The sequence below is a fragment of the Chionomys nivalis genome, chromosome 25 (genome assembly GCF_950005125.1).
Source record: "Chionomys nivalis chromosome 25, mChiNiv1.1, whole genome shotgun sequence".
Classification (NCBI taxonomy): Eukaryota; Metazoa; Chordata; class Mammalia; order Rodentia; family Cricetidae; genus Chionomys; species Chionomys nivalis.
The window spans coordinates 33,805,459-33,822,543 of NC_080110.1; the positions used below are offsets into that span (position 1 = coordinate 33,805,459).

General features: G+C 45.6%; 1 protein-coding gene across 1 annotated transcript in view; it reads right to left on the reverse strand.

The window, feature by feature from the left end:
- The window catches only part of Ppm1h (protein phosphatase, Mg2+/Mn2+ dependent 1H), a 260,866-nt gene that overhangs the window by 85,785 nt on the left and 157,996 nt on the right, over positions 1–17,085 (reverse strand). The window lies entirely within an intron of this gene.

Sequence of the window (17,085 nt, forward strand, 5' to 3'; positions counted from 1 at the left end):
CCTGCTACCCGCCTGCCCAGCGGGTTCACTAACACCATCTCTGGATCTCTTGCCATGTTGGGGGCATCTCTGTCCCAAGGTACTGAGTTCTATAGTTAGCAAAGGATGACATTTCTTTTGCTGCTACCTGAACCCATTGCCTTAATGTCCGGCAATAAGCATCCAACTCTACACATTGTGAATGTTGAAGGATTAAATAGACGAATGAATGAACAAATGAGTGTTTTAATAATTGTCACTCTGACCCAGTTTGTCCAGTTGAACCCTGTGCAAGCACAGTAATGCTCTCTACATGGTCCAACTCAGCTGCTCCCAACCCAACGCGCATGCCAGGCATTTGACCTGTGGCTAACCCGCAGCCTGGGAACCACATTTACAATGCCATTTAACCTAATAAGTCTGATGGGGCTAGTATCTAAGGTACCAGGCAGTGCAAAGCCAGACTCTTGGGAACTCCAAGGACCAGTGAGCAGCAGCACTGGTCTCCCTTGGGAGCATGGAGAAAATGCAGAGTCCCAGGTTCTATTCCAGGCTCCTTATCAGAACTGCCATGGTAACTAGATTCCCAAGCGGTCCACAAGCACGTTAGGAGCTAGATAATACTGGCTTAGACTAGAGTTTCTAGGTTTTTATCCTGGGGTCTAGAAAAAGTTGCTCTTATCATCTTAAAGTTCATAAAATTCATACATTCCAAAAAGTCTGCCCAAGAGCTACCACCCACTCAAGTACTAAGGGGAGCAGGGTCCCCCAAAGCAGATGTCTAAAGCAAGGTTGTAGGACCAATAGGTGGGCAATGCCTTTCCTGGGTCTCTGGTGTTTCTTGTCCCCTGTGCTTAGACCTTTCACTGTTAAGGGAATCGAAGCCTCACATGAAGTAGGCAACCACTCTAACACGGAGACATGATTCCCAACTCACCAAAGCAGTTCTGGTTCTCCACAGTCCCTTACTAGTGGGTGGCGGTGGCCGAAGGTGGCCGCTTTTATGGCAAATGAAAGTGGCTTTGGGGAATCGCATTTTGTACTAACCTCACAGCTCCTTGGCACTCACCGGGCCAGAGACCTCAGACCCAACAAAGGTCATTTTATTCTATGGTACTGGGGGTTGAACCCAGGGCTTTGTGTGTGCTAGGCAAGATCTACCTCTGGATCACATCTCCAGACTTCCTGACATGTTTCTGAGTGGAAGATCCATGAGCCTGACAAGCATCTTGCTGTGTTCTAGAGAATACCTTGCAGACTCTTTCAACCAAGATGCCCTTGGGGAGCCACTCTCTATCTCTGAAACAACCGTCATGAGTGGTTTTATTGACCACGACCCCATCCTTGATTCCTTGCTACTTGTGTCCCGCTGGCTGCCATCATAGGAACTGGTAAAGGGGTACAGGTTGGGACAACAAAAATACTGGACTTTTTAGTGAATTTATGACCCTAGGGAAAAAAATAGGGAACTAGGAAAGGTCAGGGAAGCTAATTCTGGGAAGATATCTCTTCCTGTGATATTCCTTATTATTTTCCTTACTACTTAAAATGTGATAAAATAACAATTTCTTCTTAGAAAAAAGCTAGCAATCATTTTAAGTACACTCAACCCCTCCACCATTCACAACTCACTGTGCATCACCGTACACACTTTATCTTAATTATTGGTGGGAAACAGCTACCATAATGAGCAAGGGATCTGACGGAGGATGGAGAAATTTGGAGACCATGATGGGTGGAAGTGGGTCAGGTAGCACAGCTGAGGGCCTTATCCCAAAGCAGTCAGCAGAGCCTGGGGTCCTGGAGGTCGGTGTGAAAGATGCTATGCCATGCCTCCCTCAGCTTTGGAAACAAATGTTGCTTAATTTTGTTAGTCTAACTAACTCCTCTCTTCTACCTGGGCCCTAGAGCTCAACTGATTGTGTACTAAGAGAGCCAGATACGCTGGAAGAGAGGAAAAGATAATGGACAATAGGACGGATATGTTTGGGTGTCAGATTCCCCAAAGGGGAAGGTCTAGTGCCATCATCCTGGGAGGAGCCAGTGTGACTTCCGAGGCTATGGACTCAGAACCTAAGTCTCAGGAGATCAGGGTCTAGTCCATCTTGTTCTCTCTTCTTCTAAACTCATCATGGTACCTGCCACATAGTAGGTACCTCGTGACTATTTATTGACTTGAAGAGCAGGTGAAGGAAGTCACAGGCGTTTCCTTGGACAGGGAGAAGAGAGAGGACCAGCAGGTAGCTGTGTTCAGTGAAGTATCGGCAGCCTTGACATTGCAGATCAAAGAGCCCTCCAATGGGAAACTCGCCAGCTCCTACTGGCATGTTTTCTTCAGTTCTGTGGCTATTCTGCTCATGATGGACCACCTCAGTCCTGCCCCCACCCCCGCCAACATCACTATCTCCATTCCTAGATTTCCAGCTTCTCTCTCCACAGCATAAAACCATTGCTCAAAAGAGTGCTGGAAAACCACACAAAATCAACTCAAAGCCAACCAAACAACGTTCTGTTAGTCCGAAGCTGACTTGAGACTTCCCTCTTCTACTGAACTATAGTTGTACATTAACAGCAACTAGACTCAAGGTCTCTACTTCCTCGTTTCCGCTGTTCTCTCAGAGAGTGCTGAATTTACTTCTAGACGCCCCGTCCATCCAGCCACTGAAAACACATCTACAGCAGTGGTCCCCAACCTGTAGGTCGTGACCCCTTAGGGGGCCACATATCAGATATCCTGCATATCACATTAAGATTCCCAAGAGTAGCAAAATTATGGTTATGAAGCAGCAACAAAATAATTTTATGGTTGGGGGTCACCACAACATGAGGAGCTGTGTTAGAGGGTCTCAACCTTGGGAAGGTTGAGAACCACTGGTCTACAGCATCTCTACGGGACATGTTACTCACTGTTCTGAAGGCCCTGGTAGCATCTGATCCCAAGCTTGGCTCTTAGGCCCTCCTCTTTCTAGTTTCATTTTAACATCTCTCCTGACTCTAGGGACTGCTCTTACCCCAGAGGCAATTTTGTTTCTTTGCTTTTTGCCCTAAGGCTAGGCAAGACTCTTCCATCTCCTTATTGCCTGCAATGTGTCTCTATACAAAAGATATCAAATTTGTAACCCCGTCTATCTCCCATGCTAGCCTGTAAGTTCTTATAACAATCACGCCTGACTTAACCACTGTTATAATTCCAGTACTGCACACAGCATCAGGCAATTATATGCAGAACTCTATAACTTCAGAGTCCAGTGCAAAATATAATCATAGCACCCCTCGTTTAAAGATCGGAAGCTTGGGACTGAGCAAATGGCTCCTTCAGTAAAGTTCTTGCCACAAAAGTCTGAGGGTCTGAGTTTGGTCCTCAGCATCTGAGTGAAAGAGTCAGCACTGTAGTGTGAATCTGTCATCCCATAGCTGGGGAATTAGGGATAGGAAGATCTAAGGGGCCTGACTGGTCTGTCAAACCACTGAGTTCCAGGTTCTGTGAGATACCCAGCCTCAAAAAGTAAGATGGAGGGGCTGGAGAGATGGCTCAGCAGTTAAGAGCAATGACTACTCTTCCAGAAGACTCAGGTTTGAGTGAGCCCTAGCACCTACACTGAGGTCCTGAAAGGTTTGTAACTCCAGTCCACAGGATCAGACAACTTCTTTCTGCCTCCTCAGGCACTTCAACAGATAAAGATGTAAGTAAAACACCCATATATATAAAATAAAAATAAACAAGAAAGATGGAAAGCAATTGAGGGTGGAACCAGGCATTGACTTCTGCTTTCAACATGAACACAGGTACATATATACATACAAACATGCATGCACACGTACACACACACACACACACACACACAGAGAGAGAGAGAGAGAGAGAGAGAGAGAGAGAGAGAACTAAAAAATTCAAGATGGCAAGATCAGGGTATTAAAATAAATGTGGGATACTTCTGATAGTGGGGTTCTGTGTGACCACCAATGTGGTGGTTAGAAAGAAGATGGCTCCCAAAGGGAGTGGCAGTATTAGGAGGCTGGAGTAGGTGTGGTCTTGTTGGAGGGAAGTGTGTCATTGTGGAGGCTGGCTTTGAAGTCTCATATATGCTCAAGTCATGCCTAGTGCCTCAGACCACTTCCTGTTGCTTTCGAGTCAAGATGTCGGACTATTAGCTTTCTCCAGCACCATGTCTGCCTAATGTATTCCACCATGTCCTACCATGATGATAACTGACTGAACCTCTGAACTGTAAGCCACTCAAATTAAGTGTTTTCCTTTATAAAAGTTGCTGTGGTCATGGTGTCTCTTCACAGCAACTGAAACCCTAAGACACCAGTTCTGCCCACTTCTTACCCATGGGTACAAGTGTAATTTTTTTTAAATTAACAAAGTAAATATGTACATTTATGGGATATGATAATAAATATCTATAAATAATATGTGGAAATTATAGGTTAACTGGCAGATCTACTAGCTCTAACACCTATTGCTTCTCTCTGATGGAAACATCACAATTCTCTCTCTCTCTGTCTCTCTGTTTCTCTCTGTCTCTCTCTGTCTCTGTCTCTCTCTCTCAAGATAGGGTCTTTCTATGTAGTCCTCACTGTCTTGGAATTCAGTATGTAGACCAGGCTCCCAGGAACTCAAAGACATCCACTTGCCTCTGCCTCCTCAACGCTGAGTCTAAAGGTGTGCCCCACTATGCCAGGCCTACTCACAATTATTTTTACTAGTCATTTTGAGAATGCACTGTCCTGAAGCACACTTACCTATGTTACAGCACACGAGAGCAGACTCCTTGTCTTGTTTTACCCATATCCCCATCCTCCTCCACCTCCCCCATCCTTCCCAGCCTTTGCTACTACGATTCTATTTCACAGAATAAGAGAAAACATGCCACAGAGAGGTGGTGGGCGTGTGTGTGTCTGTGTGTGTATGTGCGCGCACGCCAGTGTGTATATAAGATCTTGCTGTGTCGCTCAGTAAGATCATAGACTTCCAACTTGTGATCTTGCCACGGTCTCTAAAGTGCTGGGGCTGCAGGCATGTCACCACACCTGGTTCACAAGGCGGTTCTGAGGCATTTCTGTCATCATGTCACATCCCCTCCCTTTCCTGGCAATTCCCTTTTCTCCCACCATCTGGTTCCTGCCTCTATTTCTAGCTCTTACTTCACTCTTTCTGTTCCTCTTACATCTCCCAATGGCCCACCTACTCCGCGCTAAGTCGACTCAGAAGGCTTCCCACTGTCCTCCTGAGCTACCTTCAGTGCCCTTTCTCTGTGACCCCTGCAGAAGGTCGTCCCATGCCTAGCTAGGCCACAGCCCTTGCCAGTACCAAACGCAATTGGTTGGTTTCAGCGATGTTGGGTATTTTCCAGGCATAGCTCGGTCACTTTCTCAGAGTCTCTAGTGCCCAGTGCCTGGCATGTGACAGATGACAGACACAGCTGTCTGCTGAGGGATAAGCGACTACATAACCAGAAGTGATGTGGACTTGGGTGGACGTATCCACACACAAAGTCCTAACCAGGTTTTTCTGTGGAAGAACGTTACTAATTGTGTGTAGCCTGAGCAGTGACGGGGCTCACCAGGTAAAAAGCTGCTTGCCTCCAACCCTGATGATCCAAACTGGATTCCCGGAACTGACTCTAGAAAGTTGTCCTTTGACCTCTCCCTGTGTGCTAGGGCACGCTCCACCTGTGTGTACATGCACAATACACAAAATAGATAAAAATATAATAAAAATGTATAAAATCTGTACATCTTCCCAATGGATTTCACGAGAAGATGGCAGGTCTACAAGGAAGTCATCACTGAGAAGAGACTTGAAGGACTAGAGGTGTGGGGGAGTGAGGCAGGGCTATCTTTTCATGAGGCAGAAAGTAGCACGGCCAGCAGTTTTTCCCTATGTAAACATTTGTGAGTTTCAAACACCACATGAGTATGTGCGTTCATCCCAGCGTAACTACCGTAAGCCTCGCCTATTACTTCCCTGAGTAGGCAATCACATCCAAATTCCACTCTGTGTACACACACACACACACACGTCTTCACTTCTGTTTGAACTACCTACCACATTCTGCCTTTATAGATTAAAGTGTGTGGCTGCCAACCATCCTGTTCCCGCATTGTGGTGCCCTTCCTATGTAATGCGTGGCTTCCCTTTGATCTCTCTCTCTTATATCCCGCTGATCCTTGGGATTAATGTGCCAGAGTGCTGGCCTCTGGGGGGCTTAGGACAACATCAGGAGAGGGTTCTCAAAGGGGCCAGAGTGGGCGTGAAGACCTGCAAATCTCATCTTCAAGCATTGATAAAGCAGAGGACGCCTGGATTAAAGTGACGTTCTCTCATCACAGCCTTTCCATTTCTGTATCTTCTTCACTATTTATGGGATGATTTCCTTGAGGAAAAATCAAAACTGGAACAAACGCTGAGGCAGCAATGAGGGCCAAGGAGAGCTAGGCCTCTTTTGTTCCCTCTAGAGCCTCAGGCCTGAAGCCTTGGCTATTGCTCAGGTCAGATTTTAAATGATATTTCATTTACCCTTTCCGTTTAGCAGAAATAAGTGAGAAATTTCTGGAGATTTCTGTCCCCTGTACAGAGGGGGAGTGGGCCTTCAACATGTTCCCCGATGTTAAGGTCAGCATTTTATTCGGAGATGCAGTTGAATCCGTGTTTTCATTGCAGTGCAGACGGTGTTGCTTAGGGCATGCCGAATGACCAGGGTTGATATTAAACTCTTATGAGTCAACTGGGTAGTTTTTAAGATATCGTGCCCCCTCCAGCACTAGCCACACGAAAGAATAAAGGTGATTTACTCCTCAGGGAATGTCGAGTTTAGAGACCAGGCTCTGAAAAGTCCCTTGTCTTCAATCTACCAAGGTAATAGTTTGGAATGAAAAACACCCACCTTTTACTACTTTTCTGAGTGAAAATTATTTAGCTAGTCCCTTCAAGGGAACAAGAAGGGGATCTGGGGCATTCGTTTCAAACAGTCATTTGATTTTATGATTTCCCATAGGGAGATCACAGTCAGGGCTGTTAAATCTCACGTCAGTGTGACTGTGATGTTTGTCCTCAGAGTGGGACTCACAAAAGCCCCAGAAGACATTCGGTAAGCCAGCAAAAGAAAAGAAAAACAAAACAGAAAAAGCCCTAATGAAAGTGGACCAGGCAACATACAGAACGGACATTTCAAACATCAGCAAAATACATGAAAAGATGGTACGTTCTCAAGAGGCTGGGGAAATGCATATTAAAGTCAAGGTAGTGCTGGAACACATGCAATAATTGGTATTATACAGTCATTCTCAAAGGGTGAGAACAGCTATTATAACCATGAATAAAAATGGTTACACATACAAGAACTACTGAAATGAACAGTCACACATGCAGTGGTTTAGCCAGCTCACTTTGGGGAATACAGGCCCCCAAATTCAAAGACTGTGCCCAGGATGCAAAGAGAAGAATTCAAGCAGTGATGTTCCTTCTTGTGGCCAAGACTGGAAACAGCCTGAATATCATGAGAGCAAATGGTGAATGTATTGGTCTGGACAAAGTCATATTTTTTTTTTTAAAGAATGAAGTGTATGTTTTATGACCCAGAGGCAGCTCTGATAAAGTAAGCAAGAAAAGCAAGTTGATGAGTAATACATGTATACTTGTGTTTTGTGATAAGAGAAACTATGCACACATTTCTCCACATATAGATATATGTATATATATATATGTATATGTGGAGATATATAGATATACATATATCTATATATGGAGAGAGAGATAGTCTGATTCCGGGCTAAACCCTCATATGTGGCCCTTCAGGCCCAGCCACAGGCCCCTGGAGAGGCTTGACCTGAAAGGCTTTTCTGCCCAGCCTTGGTGCCTAAGTTGGTGCACAGTGGTTTCTGAGCACTGGTCAAGGGCCTGCTCCTGCAACCCCAGACTCTGAGCTTGGTGGAACTGAGATACTTTTCGGAAGCAATCCAGTCCTTTGCCACTCCATCTTCTGGCTTCCACCCTTCACTCCAGCCCCTTCTCATGAAGAGGCAGGAGTCTTTAGTTCTGAGCTCGTGGCCTCTGAGCATCCACTCAGCTAGTGGTCAGCACCTTGTGTATCAGCTGGAGACCCTCGATTGGTACCAGGCTGGGCATCACCCAGCGGAAGACTGTGAGTGGGCTGAGCTACCTGCAGGATTTTATCTAGTGAATAAAGTCTTGGTGATGACAGTGGCCTCTAGCAGCTTGACACTACATAATTCTATCTGATGAGCCGGGAGAAAGCTATGGAGATGGGCTAGATGGCTAATTGTCCTTTATTAGACTGCAAGGGGGAATGCAGAGAGGACGGTATCTGCTCAGATGTGACGGCATATTGCTGAAGTCCATCTTCATATTCACTCACTTTTCAAAACTACCAGTCTCCAGGACCTGGGTGCTGCAGGCGCCAGTCCACAGGCTCTGTCCAGTGGCCCAACTACTCCCCTCACATTACCTGGCATTTAGACATAAATGAGAAAGCATTTCTCAAGAGCCATTAATTGAGAAGCTCAAAGCCAAATTTTGTTATAAAAATATGAATTAGTCAAACCTGGAAATGTCTGACTCTTTTCTAACACTGGGTTTTAGGAGAACTCTCAAGAATGGGTTCAGAACTGGCAAGAGCTAAAAGGAAAAAAAAAGTACAAAAAGAGAGCTTGAAAGTCCAACTGGTAACGATTTGCTTATGTCTGGCTCTCAGTGGTAGCCAAGAGAGGTTCTCCCGTCCTGACTTCACAGCCTGAGGGGTCTGTCCTGATCTGATTCAAATCCCTCTCTGGGCATCTAAGGGCACTGGAACATGTATCCGTGTGTGATTTATCCAATGGCCTCACAGAAACATTTATCCAATGTTTCCACAAGGAAACAGAGAAGTTTCCTTGATAATGCAAATAAAGCAAAACACAAGAAAGCATCTTCCTGTTCAATTCCTGCTACCCCTGCCCATAGGGACCCCTAGGACGAAGGGTCTGGGAGCAGAGGTTGTAGGAGATATTCTTGCTGGGAGGTCACACACAGCAAATTACACTTTTGCATCTTAGAGCCTATTCTCCTGCTCCAGGGCAAACAAACTCACCACACAGTTGGCCTCCTATATAGTATTCGTAAGTTCTATATCCAGAGATTCAGTGCACTGTGGATAGAAAATATTTTGTGTGTGTGGGAGATATGTCTATACTGTAACATACTTTTCTTGCCATTATTCATCCCCTAAACAAGGAGCACAGCAACTGTTTATATACCAGTTAGATATTATGAATAGTGTAGGGATTTCAAGTACGCAGAGGATGTGCGCAAGCTTACACGTAAGGGATTTGCACTGCTCAGATTTGGATATATTGTGGGGGGGTGACCAGGGCCCAGCGCACTGGTACTGAGGGGTGACTCTACACTAGGTACGTGCCATCCACAAGACAGCAGCCCCTCACCTCCCGGGGGACCATAAAGTTTGATCTCATCTTCACTGGGAAGTTGTGCTGGTCAGTTGTAGACCTCCTAATAAATAATAACAAGAATAAAAGCTACCGACTAAAGGAAGCCCAAGCAAGTTGAGAACTCATAGAGGAGATTGGGAGAATCAAGTAGGCCAGATACAGGGGTCTTTTGATGGGCTCTCTGACATGTGGAGAAGGCCAGGAGCTGCTGTTGTCCCTGCTGGCAGAACACATCCCAGAGTGTCACTTCCCAGCCCCTCAAGTTAAAGTCATACACTGTCCCCGCCCCCAGCTCACAATCAAACGATTCTACAAATAAGTGTGGCAAGGAACAGTTAAGTACACTGCTTGTCTGCTCCAAGACAAGGCTTTGTCTAAGTGCGTGCACGTGCACACACACGCACATGTGCACACATGCGCATGTGCACACACGGCCAACTTAGAAGTCATTTCTCTATAGAGCAGGAATGGGAAAGGAGTCAAAAATGGCCAGGCTGTTGGGTCCAAGAAGAAGGCAAAGGTACCTAAGAGTTCAGTTTCCACAGAGCAAGAGGCATTAAGACCCTCCAAGCAGGACAGAGGACAAGAATCAACTCGGAACCGAAGTTACAATCCAAACCAAATTGCTTTGGTTTGTCACACTTGGCTTCCTCCTCTCTGCCCATGGGGGTTGCTGGGCATTAAAGCCAAATACCACAGTCTGAGGTCTGAAGGGGCAGAGTTCCACCAGGATCCCTTCAGACCTCAGACTGTGGTATTTGGCCTATCATGTAATCTCCAACCCAGCCATGTGTGTACCTGAACGTGTGCAGTGGAGCTGGGGTGGAGGAAAGCTCTGTTGGATGAGCCCTCCTGTCCCCGCATCTATCTTTGCGGTTGTAGCTTTGGTGGCACTAGGGATTGAACCCGGGGCCTCGCAGATGTCAGGCAAGAGCGTTTACCACCAAGCCGTACTCCAGCACAGTTTAATTTTGTATATGTTTTGAGAGAGGGTCCTGTTAAGTTGCCCCGGCTAGCCTTGAATTCACTCTGTAATCCAAGCTCTCATTGAATTTGCGACCTTCAGCCTTGGCCTGGTGAGTAGCTGGGTTTGTAGGTTCACACCACAAGGCCTGGCTGGGTTGTAAATCCTGACAGTTCACGTAGAAAGTTCCAATGCGTTTCGATACCAGAGCATCACACGACAGGCTGGAGACCAAGGCTGACAGTCAGCTCCTCTTCCAGCTCAATGACCTTAGCTATGAGTGACTGCTGGTGATGAGGCTGTGTGCTGGGATGGAAACAGCCTTGGTCTGGAGAGCAGAATATCCTAATCTTGTTCGCTGAAGTGTCTCTCTGAGAGTCTAGGCATCCTTGTCTTGAAAGGAAGGGGTGGGGCTGGAGACTCTTGTGTGCTTATCAGGTCTACATTGCAGCTCTCTGGGAAGGAAGCCTGGCACTGGTGGGGTAGAGAGATGCCTACGAGTGCTTTAGTTGCCCCTTCTCAGGAGGTGGCAATCACTGCAATTTAGATTCTAATAAATAAAAGAAAATTAAGAAGCCACCCTAGTGTCTCCCTTAAATCCAAAGGGACAAGGAATCCATTACTGAGCAGGGCCCAGATACAATTTCGCTGCTGTCAGCAGTCCCCTTTGGAAGGCAGGACCACAAACAGAAAGGCATCTCTGACTCCGTGAAAGAGTGTTCACGGGACGCTCTGATTCCATTACACACGTTCCAGCTGAAAGTGATTTGAAACGCAACATTAAACCATACATTCCCAGAATGGAGGAGAAAAGCCAGTACAAGGTGACAAAGAGAAGCCATTTGGAAAAGCCTTTTTGACAGTGTAGATCAGTTCCAAGGGATGACGGGGAGGCACCCGTTCTAGCCGGAGGCACTAGACCTTGTATCGGTGTGGCAGGAGTGGCTGGCCATCTTGTCAGAAGCATTAGAGATTTGTTGCTGGGAGAAAAAGCAGGGCAGCTGACAGAACCAGGCGGGGTTGCCCCTGCCAGAGGACAGCCAGGCTGCACACGCTAATTAGAGGTTGCCAAAAATAGCAGAAGGAAAAAAAAATCATCTCAGTAGCTGAGAACTGGTTTGGGTGTATTCCTCGTCATTCCATTTTCAGAATGGCTACTAAAGACGTGTGCAGATACAGCGACTCATTTACAAAAATCCTCCAACACACAGGGTTCTTCAGCAAGAAAGCCCCTAAGAAATGGACGGGGCAGCGTTCTGGAGCAGCATGAATGAGTGGTCAGTCATAGTGGGATAACTAAGTCCACGTTCTTTGCTTTTTTTTCCCCTCCCACAAACCACCCAGACTGCGTCCATACCACCCAGAATAATTTCTCAAAGTTACCATTCAGCTCCTCCATGCAAACATTTGCTGCAGCGGCATCATGCAAATCCAACGCATGGGAGCAATATTTTCCAGAGCGGGCAGAAAGCCTTCTGGCCTTAAAGTTTTTGTGGTGGAATGCTAGAAAAAGTCAAAGGTTCCCCTGTACATTAACTTTGGGGTAGTTGGCTGTGTTTGAATACATGGAATCTACCTGGTGAAATATATATTTCAGTAGATTTTTTGTGTATTCACATGATTGAGTCACTACCGCCATTTTCTAATTTCTAGGACATTTTTATCCCAACCCCAAGACATCATTCTTTGTAGGAATTAGAAACCACTCTTCATTTTCCCTCTCTCTACCAACCACTAATCTGCTTTCTGTCTCCATGGATTCATGTATTCAGGACATATGATATAAATGGACTTGTATAATCTGTGGTGTTTTTAAAAACCTTATTTATTTGTGTATAAGTGCTCTGTATGGATGCCTGCAGGCCAGAAGAGGGCATCTGATCCTATTGTAGATGGTTGTGAGCCACCATGTAGCTGCTGGGAATGGAACTCAGGACCTCTGGAACAGTAGCAGGTGGTCTTAACCACTGAGCCATCTCTCCGGCCCAAATATGTGACTTTTATTAACAGTTACATTCACCAAATGTATGTTTTCAAGGTGCATTCGTATTACAGCATGTATCCCAGCTTTATTCTTTCTCATGGCTGAATGCATACCTATCATAAGACTATGCCATGTTTTGCTTAACCATTTATTATTTGATAGACATTTGGGTCCTTCTCTTGTTCCCTCCTTTTCTTGTTGCCTCTGTGAATGGTGGAACCGTGAACACGTGTACTGAAGTTTCTTTATGAATATGTTAACAGTTCTCATGGCCCTCTCTACCTGTGGTTACAAATAGTTCACTGTAAATGGGTCAAGGTAGGTGTGACATGTGGAGCCGGAAGCAATATCCTGGATACCCGGCATTAGTCGCACCATTGTTAGATTTGTGTCCGTCTCTGGGCTCTTTAATTTTAAAAGGCCGTGCAATGGAAGCAACTGGTCAGAGCCCCAAGAGGAGGAATATAAAGCTCAAGGGGTGGAAAATAGATATTCCCAGGGACGTTAAAGCAATCGTGTCAATTTTGTCCCACGGTAAGTAAAGAAGTGGTGACTGGCTCGCATCCTCCATCACGTTTGAAATGGTTTTGTTCACAAAGAACCGTGGGTGACCAGTTAGTTCTTCATGCTCAGAGGGAGACAAACAAGTGGAAATGTTATTTAAATCACTCCAGGAAGACAGAGCGGTGGGAAAAAAGAGCTGAGTTTCTTGGTCTTCATATCACACATCCAACAGAAGTCATGGCTGTTTATCCCTGTAATTCTTCAGGTCAAGAACTCTTGTCTACTATATTCATTTAACAAGAATTTTGGGGGTGGGGCTGTCTTTCACTCTTATTTCTGTATGATACTATAAACCAGGTACTGGCCACTTGAAGGCAAAGCTAGAACGGTAAACAATTAGATCTAGCCTGTACCTGACAGTGAATGGGGCATTCTCTTTACCACTGGAAGCCTCCACTGGAGACAAACCACATGCTCGACCCAGCAGGAAGAGTGTTGCCCGCAGCCAGGTCACACTGCCAGCCAGCTCTGCAGGGCCTCCCTCTGGTTCTGCTTACTGACAGTCACCCCCGACTTAGCAGAGCCTCAAGGGAAACATCTCTCATCCGCTGACATGACCCATTCAGCTGGGTTTTGGAGATGGCTGGGGTTGAAGTTGAAAGCAACCAGGGAATAGAGTCTAAAGACAACTTCAAACTCTGAAGCATGCTGGGAAAGTAGGTTACTCTGAGACTCAACTTCTCCAACTCCCCTCCCCTCTCTTGAAAAAGGACAACACCTCTCTCTTTGAATTAAATAAATATGGAAAGGCGAAACAAAACTTCTGATATTGCTCTTCAGTGATGCCGAATAAATCATTGAAGGAAACTCATTTGTAAAAGTCAAATAGAACAATCGATTACTTGGAATTTTATTCATCTGCATACAATGTTAACTGTCCGTAGCTGGGGTCTTAACGAACTATATGAGAGAAGAACAAACCCCATTTTGTGGTCTTCCTCAGAAATCTAACGACAACACAGTATGATGATCTCCACTCATTTCCATCCGTGTGTTGAGATTACCTCACAAGCTCAAAGACGGGCGATCCAGAGGGGAGAAAGGGACATTCCCACTTTCCTCGTTCAATAGCTCTAAAAATCCACATCAATATGAATAATACTGTCAGTGTTTTCAGTATTTTCCCAAGCATATCTGCAATTTTAAATTCTATTTTAACTAACAGATATAAAATGTTACCATACCAAACTCCTTTTTCCTGCTACCCACACAACACAATTTACCCAAGGTTCTTGAGTAAAGAACCTTATTTCCTAATAAGAAATAAGACAGGTGGATGTCTGGAAAACAAAAACCCTAAGAGATCACATATGTAACTTTTTTTTTCAGTGTGGGAAGTGAAGAAGAAAAGGCCCCAGGACATGTTAATTCTTAGCTGGAAGTTGATACCATGCTCCACAGGGGCAGGGAAGGCTGGCCAGGCGGGAGAGGGACAGTGTATTCTGGGCATGTGTTACCCAGGGCACAAGGCTGAAGCCAGGTGGAAGGGCTAGTGAGCGCACAGTTGGAGAGGAGGAGCTGGTGCCCAGGAATGAGGTCAAGGCTAGAAAAAGATTTGACAATAATCATGTCTACACAGTAGATAAAACTATGGACTTGACCAGGTAGGCTTGGTGCCACACATCTTTGATCCCAGCACTTGGGAGGCAGAGGCAGATGGATATCAGTGAGTTTGAAGCCAGGCTGATCTACATAGTGAGTTCCATGATGCCAGGATTACACAGACAGAGTTTCAAAAAGAAACAAACAAAATCAAAAATAAAACAGTAACAACAACAACAACAACAACAACAACAAATTCTGGGCTTGAAACGCATGATCCAGGAAATGCAGGTAGGAAAAAGGAGCAAAACACAGCCCAGAATGAGAACATACGTGAGAACAGGGAAGGACAGAATGGCTGGTCTATTGCTTGCTCTTCTTCTTTCTCATCGGCTGGCAAACTCTTCCTTACAGAATAGCAGTTTCCGCGTACTAACAGGTATCATGGCAAGATCAGGCGGTGTACAATGACTACCACATGGGGCTGGGAGGAATGGCCTAACACCTCCTCACCCTCCTCCCGAGCGTGGGTCAGAGTCAGGGCTCCATGCCCGTGGTTGAGCCACAGCTTACACAGTGGGTTTCACTGCCTGGACCCTTATCTCCTACTCCTGAAGCCTCAGGGGATGAGAGATCAAGATTATTCCCCTTTGGGAAAAGGCTCTGCCAGGCTGCTCTCTGACTGAATTGTCTTTTCTGAGATGCAGAAGTAGAAACAATGGGGGTTGAGACTGAGGATGGGGCTGCCTGGGAGAGGCCAGGCTGCCCTTCCTCTTTCTTCTTTCTCCTTTACCCAGACTATTCTCCTAGGGGTTGTCAGGTCAGAGGGCTTAGGTAGGCACGTGCCTGCTATCTGTTGTCACCGGTGCTGATGCAAAGGTTGGGGGATTTCTTGTCCTGTCTCATTTCATGTGTGGGTCTCTTATTTCTCTGGGACAATTCTCTATTACCAGGACGAGGAGAAAGGAGGCAAATGGGCAATTCTAATCCTATACCCTGGATGTGATTTTAATTTGGACAAAAGGTACTGGTAGGTCCCAGTCTGCCTCAGTCTGACACGCTCCTGGATTGGGATTTAAAGATTGAATTTATCTTCTATAATGTATGTTCCTCTACCTTACCCCGTCCATGTATTTCCCTGTTCTATTCTTGGTTTTGACAGGCAAAACCCAGAATACTTTTGAAAATTACATGTTTCTAGGTCTCAACTTCACAGGTCTTTATTCCTTCCTTGACCTTCCAGAAGCCAGGCTGAGTTTCCACTCCTCTCTGCAGAATGTTGTTGCCCCAGTGCTTTCCTAGTGGGAAGGCTCCACACACAGGAGACTCTTTGACATTTACACGTGAAGAAATATGTTCTAGGCAATATATCTTCCCCACGTGCAATCACTCAGAACGCCAGCGTGGGGTTGTCTGAAGACCGCATCGCCTCTAACGAGAAACTGGCCAAGGATACAGTAATACCAGCGTAACGAAAATGTTCACAGGGTAAAGCTGAGAACAGACGTGTCCTTACAGACGCGGCAGGGACCACACAAATGACCTTCTGTAGTCTTATCTGAAAAATTGAAGTGATTGAAGAAGAGACTAATTGGGTGCTGGAGGATAGAGGTGTATGCTCATGAATGGCAATGCGGGCCCAGCTTATTTTCTGTCTTCTGTCAGGATGAGGGTGGAAGCAAATGAAGTTAAACCTAAAGCCCATGACATTACAGAGACAGAATATGCTGCAATTAAAAGATTAAATCCCCTCACTTCTACAAATGACCTCTCAGGGGCTCCAAACCCCTCAGAAAAGGGCTGTCACCATGCTGGGAGGGAATGAGAGAAAGCCAGGAAAGAGATACTTTCAAAGTTGACAGGCAGGTTAGCCACACCCGGTTTTCAATACTGATGACAGTGGAGTATACAAGTTATGAAGGGCAAACCTGACACCCGTCTAAGAAAACTGTCAGTGTAGACCATTAAACACAGGCTTGCGAGCTGTCAGAGAAAACTGTAGCCACTGTGGTGTGTGGGCCCTGAAGACACCCAAGTCCTGTCATTCCCAATTCTTCCCCCGGTGCAAGCGAAGGCTACAGGCACAGGACTGACTCGAACTTTAGGAACCAACTAAATCGGTCAGGATCTTCGGTTGGCAAAAAAGAATAGTCAGTAGGATAACTAGAAAAAAAAGATTAAAAATGGTAAAAATGTTCACAAAGCTAAAGCCTTTATTTAGATGCATTAGACAACTGTGGTCAGCTCTGCGACGAGGATGTTCAGGAAGCAAAAAGAGGTTTGAAGACTACCTCTTGGAGGTGAGGCAATGGATTCTTTTAGTTCTGAGAGGTGTCAGGTGTGGAAAACTACAAGGGCTTGGAACAGAGAACACGCAGTGAGGGACTCATAGTTAAGTCTATCTGATAGAAACAAGGGGTCTTTACTTGAGGGTCTAGCTGGTCAGGGGCGGGTCATGACGGGAGCCGTTTGATGTCAGGGGAAAGAATGAGTTCTCATGTTTTGTAGCAAGAATGTGATGTCTTCTTTCTTAATTGTATTTTAAAATCTGTATGCAAATAATTTATGCCTTGCATAACAATAAGGTGGCTTTTTAAAT